The 15,316-nt window shown below is 37.3% G+C and overlaps 1 protein-coding gene across 2 annotated transcripts in view; it reads right to left on the bottom strand.

Moving 5' to 3' along the window:
* Window positions 1-15,316, bottom strand: part of ADAMTS18 (ADAM metallopeptidase with thrombospondin type 1 motif 18) — a 485,565-nt gene that overhangs the window by 210,641 nt on the left and 259,608 nt on the right. The window contains exon 3 of one of the 2 annotated variants that reach the window (XM_080410687.1): window positions 1-9,300. This exon is cut by the window's left edge and continues 34,663 nt beyond it. The gene's annotated coding sequence lies outside the window, so the exon portion shown is untranslated. The other variant, XM_080410685.1, reaches the window with a different exon arrangement.

Raw genomic sequence — 15,316 nt, 5'->3', positions numbered from 1 at the left:
GGTTCAGTTTTTCCACTCCATACTTAAAGAAGTTAGATATAAAATCTTATATGAAACAGCTTTAAAAACAAGACTTCCTATAGAACTGATTTTCACTGCTTCTTAAAAGTCACAGCTGAGTTAGCTGTATTCACTAAGGAGTGTGGTGTTACTTAATATGAGAAAGTGGGTTGAAGGGGGAGGCACAATCTAAACTAGAGGAAGTATCTGCCATTCAGAAAAAGCAGTGGTAGGCATATAATATGGCAATTAGGTTGTATACAATAAAGTACAGTCTTTGAAAGATATACACAGCTTATACATAGGATTCTTTCCTGGCATCCTTTCAAGAAAGTTGCTAACTAGCCTGTGTTGCTATCATATTCAATCAGGTGGACCCTGTCACCCTGTGAGAAACCTAATGGATGCCTACAACAGTTCCCTTTGCAGGGTGAGGATCATTACCTGGCAGATATACAGACTTCTGCTGTGGTTACCAACACTTCATTTTTCTGTGAAATTGTAACTGCTGTTTCCTGTGGCACTTTGAATCACATACCTATCATCAGCCAGGTAATTATATTTGTTTCTGGAGATTGCTAGGTTTTTCATTGGCCAAGATTTACCATGTCACTCACTCTAACTGCCAGCCCCTGTGGAAGAGCAGGGTCATGCGAAATCTAAGTAGGGTGGAATAGCTGAACTCACTCTTTACAATGGTTTTTAACAGTTGGCTTTGGCTGTGGCCTCAAACGGGCAGCCAAGTGCAGCCCCAGGAAAACCCTTCATAAAGCTTCCCCCACTGCAGACAGGTGGCAGCTGCAGTGCAAAGGCCCCTTTTTGGGCTGAGAAACAGACCACATGGGAGCATACATTTAAAAATTTTAAATGTTCTTTTTTTCTGCTTTTGCTGTTTCTGAAGCAACAGCTGCTTCAGCTGAGCTGCTGTGTTCAAAACTCTCAACATCCTTCTCATAATAACAGATGCATTATTGAGCATTTGAAAGATTCTCTCTAGGGGAACGAGGCCTGCTGTTGGGGTGCCAAAAAACACATATATTACTAAAAAGACAGATGATTTGTGAATTTGAAACTGCCTGGTTCTGTCTCTCACAGCGTTAATAAAGAATTCATTACAGAAGAGCTGTAGTCCTCCCCACCATCCAAATGAATCACCTTTTTTGTTTGGCAACCCAGCACTTGGTAACTAATAGCTTCTGTGCTACCAGCTTCGGGTGGTTTCAGACTGTTCCACCTGAGCAAAGGAAAGAAAATATGCCTGTACGGTCTGAAGAGTTTGCCATCAACCAGTGCTTCTAGCCCGAATTATGAACAAGGGTGATCAGGTAGAAGACAAAGTTCAGGAATCGTATTTCTTTTTGATAAAGTGTACTGAAATACTAAGTCACAGGGTTTACAGGGATGTTGCAAGGCATAACCATGGCAGACCTTATCATCCTTCGAGCCTCTGACCCCCATGGAGTGACAAAATATGAACAAGACAGTAGTTTACCACATGAGGTACAGAACCACCTACTACTGAAGATGCTGTCTGCAGGAGTCACTGTACAGCACTATCAGGTAATAAGGCAGAATCTATATTATTAGATTATGAAGTTCTCTGCTTCCAAACTGTCATTGGAAGTTTTTTGTAATACTCTTCCCATGGCTAAGAGGAACCCCAAGGGACAGCACAAAGGTGTTTCAAGTGTAACAGATACCTAAACCATGAGTGTGTGAAGGTATACATAAGATGGGCACCACTGTCACATCACTGGTGAGCCTTCAGAAATAGAGGGGCAACTTCAGAAACAGCCATCAGGACACACAGTTTATATGCCAAGTGTGATAGATGAGAGAGGGACACTGGATTGAAACGAGTAGATGAAAGATGATTGCAGGGACCTTTTGAGAGGAATGGACTATGGAAAAAAACCTGTTATTTGTGTACATTTTCACAAAACGAAATTTACACTATTTATGAAACACAACAGCACCATTCCCTTGCAGAGCAATCAATGAAAAAGTACAAATTTTACCCAGCAAGTGATACTGCTCTTTAGCTAGAGTAAAAACTGCTTCATGCAACTCTAATGTAGCTTGCCAGTCTGTTGGAACCGGACATTCCTAATATTTCTTTTGTGAAATCACTTGCCAGTTCCCTATTATAAGAAGAAAACAGTCAAAGTAGTAAAAGGTACTACAAAACAAAATGGTCCGACATCAGGAAAGGGGGTTGGGAGGGATACATTATGTCACTCACTCAAGACACTATAGCAAAATAACAATGTACATTGATCTTGATCATTAGATTATGGAGTATGAATCTGAGGAAACAGATGGCATGGTCTTAGGTACAGCATGATTATGATGATGATGATGATATCCTTCCTTATTGCTTACTTGGAAGAATCATTTGGGGTTCTGGTCACAAAAGTGTCTAAGTTTGTGCTGTTTCTGGACTACACATGTAATGTGATCTTTTTTGGGTTTCCTTCTTCGGAACTGGTGAAGTCCAACAACAATGGACTACAATAGTAGTGAAATGTATGGGAAGGGATTTCAATACCCCATTTTTCCAGCATATAAAGATAAGAGATGTACCAAAATACCTCTGAAAAAATGTAATGACCCATGAAAACTCAGAGATTGTGAAAGGCAAGTGGGACAATTCCAGTGCTTGTTCTAGCCTTTCAGTGGCTTTCTTGATTCCCTGAAGAAACAAACAGGTATAGGGATGACAGACAGGAATTACACTAATCAGGAGGTAGCACATTCAGTAAATGGTGCAAGGAGTTACATAAAAAGTACTCAGTGGAAAAGAATAGTCACTTTAAAGCTGAGGTAAAATACTGAACAATGTATTTTATGTTCAGTAAAATACTGAACATAAAGAAGCAATCCCAAACTATGACCATTGTTACCCATGAAGATAATTGTAAGTGGTCTGCAGCTGACCAGCAGATCACCTGTGTTCCATGCACAGAGTCCTTCATGTATGGTGCAGTATCACGGCATCTGTAGACATGTAGACATATAGATAAGTTATTGACCATATGACATACCCTACACACTGTGACACAATGTGTCACAGACTGCACACTGCCATATATGAGAAGAACTTTTGGAAACTGTGAAAACATTTAATGCAGCAGCCCTATCCCTTCTCTCCAGTATGCCTGGAATAAGACACTGGCAATCATCAATTAGATGTCTATTTTTAAGCATATTTACCAAGTTCACTGATAAATCATCCTACTCATTTATGAGATTAAATCATTTACCATCTCAGTAAAAATTCTGCAATCTATGTAACTTGTCAAAATACATAACCACTTACTGAATATGCTACTCAAAACTATATACATTTTTATAATTTTTGCACATTTCTTCTGTAAACTGCATATTGGTGAAACAGTTGACTTTCACCAACTTAAATCAAGCTAAGTTGAGCATGAGCAGGAATTTCATTTAAAACCATTCCAGACTGGCAAATCTGTATAGATATTATTCTTGGCTGATACAGGGACCTGCAGGGACAATTCTGGTACATAAAGCCATATTAATCCTTTGAACATAATCAGTGTGGATTATATGTCTTTAAAAACTGACCAAAATTCTTGTCTGACCAATAAAAATGTTTTACTTATTCTTTACTGACCATTCAGATTATTATGGCCATTCTGATCCCTAAGTACTATTTAGACACAGAGAAAAAAAAAACCCACATATTTGGATCTGGGTATTACTAACATACAGCCAGATACAATAAAAAATGCACTGCATTATAGTAACATAGTTGCAATGACACTTGTTTCTCATTACATTTTTAAGAAAGAAGAATTTATTACCGCATAATTTCCAGCTATAAAACAGAAGTATTCTTTTAGGATCCTGATGTAGCCAGACTATACTTCTAATATTAGAAAAAAGCTATGTTAAGATTGAAATGATAACAGGTATTACACTTGATATTTTGCATGCAGCGATGAAAAGTTTTGATTCACATTTTTAGACAGAAATTCTCTTCTCAAGTGATTTTTCTAACTCCTTTTGAAGGTCATACCAGCATGGAAGCAAGATGGCCTGAGTCAGCACAGATAGTAGCTGTATCATTCTTCACACTTTAAAGCCTAACTCATGCATTTTTTCAATTACAGAAAAAGAGTTCACAACTGCTTTTTCAACATATTGCATTTCAGCTTTAAAAATAAGCCTTCAGATATATGCCCTTTTGAAAACACAAAAAGGAGATTTCAGTTCAAAACGAAAAACCCATCATTCCAGTTAATAAAAAACACTTGTTAAAGCAAAGATGAGTCTTGGTGGAAATGTAAGTTTAAAATTATTTGGACTAAATGTATGTGTAATAAAAAACCTCCCAACAGAGAGGATACATTTTTACAACATATTCCTGTCATTTCTTGTTTTCTAGAGTACAGAAGCACTTGTACAACTGTACGTAGAGCAAATCTCCTGGCAAACTACTATATGCAATCATTTTGAAAGCTAGAATAGCAATGTAGCTCAGCGCTGACAGAGAAACACACTTCCAGCCACTAACCTAATATGTGAATTCTTTTACTTTTATTGCCATTTTGCAAATTAGACATATTTGTATTTCTAAGATGACTAACATGAATGTGGTTACAAAAAGCCGTAACTGCTATTAAGAATAACTGGGTTAATTTCTGAAGGGGATTTCTAACACCTTCACTTCAAATGCAATGCTATTGTGATAACACACAGTGATTCACTTAAATGTTCATGCTGGTATATACATATCTGCTAATGTGTTTTTCCAGGACTTGACCCATGATAGTCACAATAATTGTTTGTTCAATTCACTCCATTTTTCAGGATGCTTGAATTTTGGTGTTAGCTCCTCCACAGTACCATCAGTACTTATGTTCAATATTAATTCTTTTTCTCTTCCCTTTTTCTTTTCTTATCCCGTTAAAATCAAATTAAAGCAACACAACATAACACAAGGTCATTGATGGTTCCTCATCCACAGAGTAAGACCCACTCTCTTGCAGTATTGGTGGCTAAGGACCCTTCTCAGATAGTGAGAATCTTCTAGGAATCTTTTCATTCTTTCCATCCTAAAGTGGAAAAAAGGACCAACTGCCCTTGAAGCAGCAGGAAGCTCCTTCCCAGCTGCTCAGACAGACAGAAATAGCAGCAGGGGACCCCACTTGCTCCAGCAGCTGGGAAATATCCATTTGGGTGTGTGGGTTGGCCTTGTGTGACTATTTGTGGAATCTGTCTATGTGCAGTTTATGAATTCTGCATTGATATTTTGAAGCTGTTATAAAAATTCCTGAAAACTGGAACACCATGGTGGCCCACATCCAGACCTTCGGTGGGTTGACTTGACCTCAAAAAATGTCAATGCATTATCCATATAGGCAACCTATGTGCATGCTACAGACCTAACTCATATATACAACGTGGTTGCCTCAAGTTAAGTGTGAAAAATTTGGACCTGTGTGTTCCCTTTTTTTGCCAAAATCTCTACCAGGTTCTCTCAAGACCAGGGCTAAGGACAAGTGACTAACCTATATTTTGACTAAACAATTATTCTGTTAAGGTAAATGAGGTAAAAAATGCTGGTGTTCAGAGGACGTAGTTGAATACAACTATTATCTCTTGGAAGGGGAGGCAAGTACACACACACTCTATAGTACATAGGTACTACAGAGAAGAGATGATGTAATGTATTTCTCATTCATGAAAAGACTATATTAAGTAGAGTTGTATTAGAAAGAAAGGCTGTACTGTGTGGTGTTTCCCAAAACATACACTCATCAGAAGAGAATTCATGGCACTCAGGTACTGACACAGAGATGAGAGAGGACAAACTTGTGTGAGAAGCTGCTACCACTATTAAATTAAAACATACATTTTGACATTTCAGTCTTTTGAAGGATTCTTTCTTGTTACCAAAATCTCTTTTGTTTCCTTCAACCTCCATATTAATCCGTTTCCACCTTTGTTAAGTTCAGCACCTTGTTGATAAGAAGAGAATGGCAACCCAGGTAATTCTATTTCTTCTCTGGTCACTGTAGATTGTTGCAGTCTGAAGCTGTTGATTTATTCAAATCCATCTAGCTTTGTAGCTTTCTTCGTATGGGTCTTTCTTTCTTCTGCCTTTCAAACACGTTATCTATTTATCACCCTATCTCAGATCCCATCCTCTCAGCGAGATCTCTGTTGGGCAGAAACGATTTTTGACTCTAGAAAGAGCTGAACACTCTAAAGGTACTTACTACAATTAATCTTTGATCCTTTGGGGATCACATTGTTATGAAAATATTATCATTTATCAAAATCGGTGATTAAAATCTCAGTTCGTCAAAAAAATACAGTGTAGATGTCCAGTTATACGAAATCTCCAAAACTACTTACAGGAATCTGTATTCACCTGTCTGAATAACATTATATTTAAGATGATGAATATAGACATAGAAGAGAGATCTATCTGTGCCTATTTAGATTTTTCATCTAAACAGCTGAAGTTTTTACTGTGTCTTTATAACACACAGGTTATACAAATTCATCAGTGAACTGCACTTCTTTCTGTAAGAACAGTTTTGGCTTCAGTCCCATAGTGATGAACCACCAACAATTCCTTTAATAAAATACCGGGTTTCTTTTCTCACAGTGCCTCTTAATTTCAAGGTTACATTCAAGGGAAAATATTAGCCTCATCTTTGTTCAGATCATCTTGAATAAAAACATTGAAATCAATCCTTTTGTGAGTTTCAATCCACAGTTTTCAAAGCAAAGGACTGTTTCACATTTAAATACTTCAGATTTATAGACATACTGAAAACACATTGCAGAGATTTATTGCTGGGTTTTTTTTTCTTGCTGGTCTTATAAAGATGGGTCTGTATTGCCGACACCACAAAGATGTAAACACTCTGGATAAGAAATGAAGAGTAACCCCCACCAAGAATGAGATCCAAGCCACAAGACCTATAAAATGGCTGTGGGTGTTGCAATGTTAAAAGCATTCTTGTTTGTAGACTGCTAAACTTCTTTTAGCAAGGACTTGAAATGCACTTTTAAAAGTTTATTGTATGACATGTACAGTATATAGTTCTGTGTTCATACTCATGAAGAATACTTAGCAGTTTCTTTTAAAAGGATAATGTGTACCAATTCTACACAACAACTTGCTTTCTTTTCCCTTTTTCTATTAAATTTTCCTCTCTCTATTCTTTCTTAATTTTTTCCTTCATTATCTTTGCTTTTCCTCTTTTCCATCTTAAAGAACAATCTAGAGACTCTCTGTGCTCATTCTTTCCTCTCTTTAGTGTCAACAGTGAATCTGTGCCTGGCAAAGTGACTGGGAGTACAAAGGAGTGTCTGTGCCATGTGTGATAGCTATAAGTACAGGACAAAGACTCTTCACCATTTCAGAAAAGGTCTGTACTTCACCTTGAAAAAACATATGAATGGGTAGGTACTTTCCCATGGGTTATGTATGACTTTTGCTTTATGAATACTGAAAAGATTAGTGAATGTGCAAATGCCTGAGGCAATATGTATAAAGACAAAAAGAAGTAGAAGAGGAAAGGGGAAAAAGAAACAAAAAAGAGGAAATCATTCTTATTAATGAAAACTGATTAATGAACAAACTTTTGTTGTTTTGGGGATTACTTTAGGAGAAGCAGTTGCAAAAAGCAGCAGCAATGAATTTTTGTTCCAGTATCACTCCTACTACCCAGCTGAGGTCAATGCACGGACTCACAAAAGCTAGGCTTGAAAGACCTTTGACCAATCTCTTCAGCACTATGAACACTAGCACTTATCTCCTTTAGCCACAGTTATACTCCACTTCTTCAATGATCCAGCAAATCAGTCACTTTCCATTTTTCAAGAGCAACATGTAATTCCTCTGCTAAAATACTGCCATCTCCCTGGCTTCCTTAGGAACAGCTACTGCCCAGAGCCTTAATTTTCCTTTCAGTCCACTGCACCATGAGATCTAGCGTGCTGTATGCTGTTGATGCTCTGCGCCTTCCATGCTCCCATAGTCCCTCTTTGAAAGGTTTATCCTGTATATTGTTCCTGTACTTAAACTGGAAGATTTGGCTCCTGATTATGAGCAACTGGAGTTTACTTGCACATGCCAAGATAACAAGGAAGAAGATTATGTTCAAAGACTGTGGCTAGCTTTATAAAGATCCAGCTGGTAGGGAGGATGAAAGGAAAAGCCTTTACTTCTGCTCCTTTAGTTTGACCAGGGAGATAAACTAGCACTTCAAGGAAATGTTATCACCTGCCTCAGCTTCATTTAAAGAGAAGGATGACAGTCTGAGAGCACTGCTTGATAGGGTTGCCTATGACAGGCATTAGAATTGATACAGTTCAGGCTCTTTTCCTTCTGGTAATGAACAGCTTTTCCTGCAAAGCACTCCAATATTCTGTGTTCAGTACTGCGCCTATTCTTGTAGTTTAACAATCTCGTCTGAAGATTTATGTAAGCAGAAGGCATCTGCTACGTGTCAAGCAAAAAATAAGGGCCATGCAACACTTTGATTTAAAGATGATGCCTTGTGCTGTGTAATACTAAATAATGTCATGTGTCTGACATACCCATTAGAGCATGTGAGGCACACCCTAAAACATGTTTAAATTAATTTATCCTTATGGAGAAAAAATTGTTTCCTTGTTTGTGAGACTTGTTGTTGTTGGAACTTCCTGGGCCAGCAACTGAAGAGCACGCTCATTTGCCTGTTTTTGGAGAGAAGGTACATCTGACTATGTATTCTTTCTGCCTGTCAATAACATAGCAAGATCTCAAAAGTCAGGATAAGGCAGAGAAAGGAGCAACTTCATGATTTTGCATTTTTCCTCTTCTGCCATAGCACTAGATTGCTTTGGTGCAACATTCTTAATATTGACATCAGTAATGAGGATTAAAAGGAATGTAGAGGAGTGTAGAGGAAGAGCTGAAGTAAATTTAATATGATCTCTTTATTTACCTTACACATGTAGGATAGGTCTTTCAAGATAAAAGTTCTTATCTATTTTCACAGTTACAGGGTTAGCAGAGATTCCCTCTTGCCTCTTCTAGGTTACTTGTGAGTCTGAAAGGATCTCCAGGAATGTGATCAGAAGCCATTGATCTGCTTGTTTTTCAGGGAAGGCAAAGGAAGACAAGGAAGCCTTGGAGAAGATGAGGTGGCTGTTGACTGCCAAACTCAGTCTGCTTCTGATAGCTTCTTAGAACTCCTCAGCTGTTTGCTTACTCCTTCAAAGTGCTGCTGTAATATAGTGCAACACAGGTACCATTGTTCCTGTAATCTGTAGGATAAAACTGTTTGAAAACTTCAAAAAGAACACTGATTTAAAATAACAAAGGAAAAGCTCTCAGTCCCAGTGCACTTTGGGCAAAGAGACGAATTGACGCAGGGCTGTTATCACAAAGGTACTTCCTCTGCCTGGGTTTTACAATGCATGCCTGTGATATATTGAATTATTCATGTAATTGACCCCACTGTAGGGCACTACAAGGTTGAAAATTACCCTTTGTCTTTGATCTTTAGACATTACTCTTGGTAATCATGAGTACAAATGTACTTGCAGGAGCACAGAGGCAGTAAGATCCTTTGGACTAGTTTGTAACCCCCTGCAGTTGACTAGTGAACAGGAACTCTCCTGTGATTAAAGTTAGGTGCACCTATATTAAACAGCCTGCTTAACCAAGACTCTGGGTTTTGTACACAGTTTAGAGATTAGTTACTTGTGCAACAGAGTCCACTAGTATTGTGTTGAACTTCTTGTCCCTATTAGGGAAATAATTCAAATATATATCTCACAAATTAGACTTGAATTAGTTCTGGCTGAAGAAGGAACTACATAACCAGGCCCAAGCATAAAACTGAGGTTCCTTTTCTCCAGCTTTGTTTCCAAAACTTCTGCATGTCCACAGGCTCTGGAAACTCCTGTCAGTTTTGAAGACCTAACTTTGCATGGAACTGAGGAAATCTTAATATCCTGAAGTTTCATTATATTGTAAAAGATTAAAAATACTTCTGTGTTTTGAGCACTAAGCCATCACTATTGTTCTGTCATTACTGAATAAATACTGATAACAAACGGAGCATTCACTGGGGACTACAGTTTTTATGACACACACCAAGCAGTACAGAATACCCTTCCCATTGGGGCCATATTAATAGCATAAATAATTACATGTTTCTGAGCTACGATAAAATCAGTAATAACGTACCATGTGAAACACAAATATATGACTCCACAATTGATTAAGCAGGAAGTATTGTATTGAGAGTGTGATGTAAACAAAATGGGGCTGCACCTTGGTGTTACATGACTCATAAATCTGAATGTTGTGAGATGGGTGAAGGTTCAGATCCTTTCCATCACTCTTCTCCTTTTGAGATGCATAGGGGCATAAAGAGCTCTTTGGGCCCCTGAGACCTGAGAGATGGAGACTCTTTTATTGCAGGCTCTATGACAATTAAGAGTGAAGCTATCATATGACTCCCTTCCAGAAGAAAAAAACTAGGACTGTTTATTTCAGAACCTGGGCATCAACTGGCAACACTGACTGGACAGACAGAAGGAAATCTTAGGAAAGGTGGGCTGGTGTAACTGGGGAAGCTTTTCTGAATCTGGCCTTTTTGGAGTGAGTGCCTCTAGCCCTCAGCGATGACCACAGTTGGGAGGTTTCAAAGATGGTTTAAACGCACTGAAACCTTTCTACATGGGCTATATAGTCTCTGCTTCACCTGTCAGAGCAGTGGCCAGTTAGAACAATTTTCTTCAGTTCTTCATGTAAAGAAGGAAACTAAACAGTTTACACATGCATTTTTCCAATTAGTTGAGTAATTTTTCTGCTAGGTAGTGTTAGAAACCAAACTCACTAACTTCCTCACTAACCTTGAAAAAAGGAATCATATTATTCAATATGATCATTTTTATGGTACTCTCATGATCTGGGACAGAATATCCCAATGCTTTCTTAGGGTCCAAGGTGCAGATGGATGTGTATCATTCTGCAGTCACTAATCACTGCTCCTATCTGATAGCTCTGATATTTTACAGCTAAAGGTGGCAGTTTGACTGAAATAATTCAGTTTTATTCAGCAAGGACCAAAGATTTACAAATGTTCCCTTGCTTCTTTGTACCAAAAATGAACTAAATGTAATGACCAGACTTAGTGTTTCCCACTGACAAGCCTAATCCTTGCACATGCACTTTAGCTTGCCCATCAAGTCAATCCCCATGAAAACCCAAGATATATTTTCCCATCAATATCAATGACATGATCAAATCTTTTCTGGTACTTATCTTTGCAATCAGGTTGTCATTCCTGAAATGTCTCTCATACTTTCCCACAACAAAGACAATCAACAAAGAAGCTTGAAAAAAATCACTATTTGATGAGTACAGATTTGCCTGTATCTTTTAAAGTTAGCTTATCCACTAAAGCTGTAATTAATTCTTATACATGATTATGTTTTTTCTTCTGATCCCAGCTTAAAGCCAAATCTGTGCAATAGGACCAGCCACATGGAAAATCCTTCAGCTATTAAACTAAAAACACACTAAATCCACATTTTAAAAGATGAAATTCAGAAATGTGTAATGACTACTATGTGAACAAAAACCCAAATAAGTTTCATTTCAACTCAAGTAGCTATAATTTACATCGCAAGTAACCTGATTACACTGGACTTTTTAGTTATGTATTGTTCTATGACCTTTTTGATTGGACTAGGAAACATTAGCAGTCAGAATGTTAAATGATAAATCACACTGGTGAGTAATAAGCGAATCATTCTGAAAGAGCATAAGAAATATCAGTGGAAAAATAGGAAAAAGACTTGAACTCCAAAACCTTCTTTGATTCTCTCACACAAAAAACTGCACAGCAAAATAGTTCAGCTGTGAATACAATAATTCGCTGCAAACATCTTTTTTTAGAATTCCAATTAAATTTTCATGTAGTAAACATTGTAGGTTTTGCTGACTGAACTCTGGTGTCTTTTAATTAATTCTGTGAGGGGTAAGAAAATTAAATGTAGCTTCTGTTTTATGCTTTGTACCAGAAGAAATATAAAATACTTAAACTGAAATACAATCATACCAGGACTCCAAATTCTTTCTTAAATGGAATGTATGTTTCTATTCCATGGGCTTGAAATGGCACATTAAGACATAACGTTAAGACATAAATCCAGAAATAGGCTGCAATGATACGGCTGGGCTGAAGGTTTTATGGGAGTACCTTTACCAGAATATTAGGACCATTTCAGGATATCATCTCTCAGCTACTGTTTTCTCATGTTTTACATTTAAGTTTGTATTTCACAAAATAAACACAAAATACAAGTTTATCTTGTGAGGAGAACTATATGCAAGTAGTCTCATGAAGGCTCATGAAATCAAACCTCATTAGTATTTCCTGCCTTTGAACATAAATAATGACAGGGTTTCAAAGGCTGACAGATTTTTGATTGAACAGCAACAATAGTAATTGTAATCTCTGAATTGTGCAGGAGCCATTTTGAAAATTGTCCAAAGAGTAAGGAAAAAGTTTATACTTTTGCAGAGTGGACATTAAGACTGAGAGAAGCCTGTGTTAGGCCCTTGTCTCCAATTTTCTGCCCTGATTAATTACAAAGACTGCTAATTGTGTATTGATGTTAGTTAAAACCATTTAGCATTTGGTATCTGTCTAGTCATGTCAAAATTAAAAACTTTCTGTGTAAATGTTAGGTCAAGGAAAGTACCATAGTGTTTTTTCCTCATTCATTTTTGTTTTTAAATCCTTTAAACTACAAGTATTTGTGTTTATATCTTATTGAATGTGACTGCAATGGGTTAAGAAAACACAAATTCTAAAAAAATCAATTATCAAAATACAGAATGGAAGTGGTGATTTCTAAATGTCAGTAATACAGCTTGTAAACAAAGAAAGGATCTGATTTTCAGCAAGTTGGACAAACAGTTATTCATGTGTTGCACATCTCATTTCTGTTTACTGTTGTTACACATCAATACACAAGTGAGAAGCTAAATTTTTATTTCCTTTCCCTATCTAGTAACACTCACTTTCTTGCATAGAGCCTCCCACACGATACAGCCAGCATCCTGTACACCGACAGGACCATCTTTGTACCCTAGAGCCCACTGAATTTCAGTTTCCAACTCACATTTAGATATTGTTTGACTTTTCATTCCTGCTTTTATACAAATTGATTGATTGGATGATTACTACACACACACATCTGGGAGTTCAACATCTGGATATGATCCCATTTAGTGCATGTTCCCAAAAGCCACCTTACATTGTCAGTGGTGAACTGCATTTGCCTCCTTCTATCGTATGTCTTGAAATAATCCAGAAGCTGCTGAGTCGCAGGGGTGATACCTCAATAATTGCTTTACCTCCAAACTTGGGGTTTGATTTAGTGTTAGTTCCATGAGAGTGAGTCATTTGAATGAGCACTAAACTAAACTACAAGTTTCTCAACTACAAGTTTCAGGGATCCACCACAGACACCTGTGGTTGAAGAGCAACATATGGATTTGGCCCACCATCTTCAAACATACCTTCAAATTGCACGTAAACATAATGTATAAGAACTAATTTCTTAAAGCTTAAAGGTCTTAAAGCTGATGTTTAATAGCCATTTTCCAAATGGCAAAGCATAGCCTAGACCTAAGTGCGTTGAAAAATTAGCGCATATAAGGCTGTAAGGCTGTTTGGTTTGTATAATACTTGTACTGTGCAAGTCCAGTCTCCCGTGTGGTGTATTTCTCCTGAGTGAACCTGTTCAACTATTGAGGGCTCCAAGAAAAATATGAAGCAAAAGTCTTCAGCTAAATAACCAGGCTTGCTCTCAAGTCAAAACTATCCTCTGTAGTTCTCAGTGTCCCTTGGGACTCTAAGATACCATCATCTCACAATTTTCCTGCTTCCACAAAGTACCTGAATTCTAGCAATGTCTTCTTCTGTTTAGTAAAAATGCTTATTTGGACATAAAAGAAAAGCATTAGAGTTTAGTGGTCCTCTCCATGCAGCATATATTTGGACTTTTTAAAATGAGCTTGTGTTCTCACACACCCACAGGCCACTTCCACATGTCCCTTCTGCTCTCCACCCTCTACAGTACATCAAGTGGAACGACAATTTCTAGAAATTCAGATGCAAGGCAGGGTTGGTATTTGTTGGTTGTCAGTAACTGCCACGCATTAGAAACTCTTTGACTGAATCTAAAAATTATTAATTGGTAAAATAAAGGTAGAATACAATCCAAACACAGATCCTAGAAATCACAGAGCCAACAAAATGCGAGCACAGTTCCTTAAAATTAGCAGCAAAGAGAGATTTGCAGAAAGGTACCAGCAGCTCATATTGACATCAAAATACTAGCTATCTGAGGGCAGATCAAGTAAGGCCCAAAATGCCTGAATTTAGACAGCTGAGAGGACTCAGAAAAGGTGTTGAACTGTGTCTGAGATAAAATGTAAATATGAAACCATAACACAGCAAGGTAAGTATAATGTGAATTCTGCTCTGAGAATTATTTATTACAGCTGTGGCAAGGAGACTGAGAGCATTTAAATGTGTTGTCTCTCTATTGTATTGGAAGTCAATGTAAGCAATCTGGAGGAGCTACATTTCTTAGTCCTTAAGGAGCATTATGGCAGCATTATTTAAAAGACGAATAAACTGCACTGTACTACTTATCTGAAGCCTCTTCATCTACAGTTTGTTGTCCTGAATATTAGGGTAGGCACTTAACAGCTTTCAGATAAATATCAACCATACATTAAGTAACTATTTTTCCACAGAACAACTGACTAAAGACAAAAATCTTTATTGTTTTAAAGTAAGCCAGGTTAATTGAATAAGAGGATTTGGGTTATATTTCATGTCTCACCAAGGTACAGATAATGGAATTCTGTTCCTTCAATTTCAAATTATGTCTCTCAAGATTAAGAACAAGGATTACCATTTACCACAGCTGACTGAATCATGCTAACATGGGATTCAAAAAAAATTTGGAGTTTATAAACTTCTAAAGTAAAGTGAACAAAATATGTAACTTTGACAAAAACATAGAAAAATTCTAAGTAACTTTTTATGATGGCTTCTTCTGGCTACTTTCTGTAGACTTGATTGTATAAACATGACAACTGAAAGATTACTGAATCACAAAGGGATCTGATTTTCAAATTATCCCTATTCATTTATTAAAGCTTTTAAGCATAATCTTGCCTCCCAGATTCATCAAGGAAAAAATTAGTCAAACAAGTTCACTATCTGTTTTCCTGCTGTTTTTT

Source organism: Falco punctatus (assembly GCF_963210335.1).
Source record: "Falco punctatus genome assembly, chromosome: 14".
Taxonomy (NCBI): domain Eukaryota; kingdom Metazoa; phylum Chordata; class Aves; order Falconiformes; family Falconidae; genus Falco; species Falco punctatus.
Note: the sequence above shows the minus strand (reverse complement) of the source record. Positions and strands in the feature narration are given on the sequence as shown.